We start from the raw sequence: 502 nt of genomic DNA on the forward strand, positions 1-502 counted from the left end.
GATCACCAATGCCATATTTTCCAACTACTAATCCTTCTTCTTCTTTTTTTTATATTTTGTTGTACTTCAGGTGAAGGCTTACAGAACAAATGGTTTCTCATGAAACAGTAGTACACAACATATTAACCCTCTAACTTCTCAACCTTTTTTTTTTTTATACACAGATTCATGACATTGACTAAGCTCTTCCAACTGTGCTGTTATTCTCACTTAAGATGAAGGCTTACAGAACAAAATAGTTTCTCGTTCAACAGTTACTACAAATGTTGCCCTATGACAATGGTTAACAATCTCACAACACATCAGCAATATCCTTACTCAACCTATGGTTCCCTATCACCAGCTTCCTTGTCCCCTTCTGCTTTCTGGCCCTTGTCACTGGACTCTTGTACCTCATTAGTCTCATTTGGTTTTACGCGGCTGTCCACTCCCAGGCTGAACACTGAACCTCGGAGGTAACTTCACCACTGAGCTAAAAGGGTGTCTGGGGGCCATACTCTCG

This window comes from Trichechus manatus, unplaced genomic scaffold (assembly GCF_000243295.1).
Source record: "Trichechus manatus latirostris isolate Lorelei unplaced genomic scaffold, TriManLat1.0 scaffold00034, whole genome shotgun sequence".
Classification (NCBI taxonomy): Eukaryota; Metazoa; Chordata; class Mammalia; order Sirenia; family Trichechidae; genus Trichechus; species Trichechus manatus.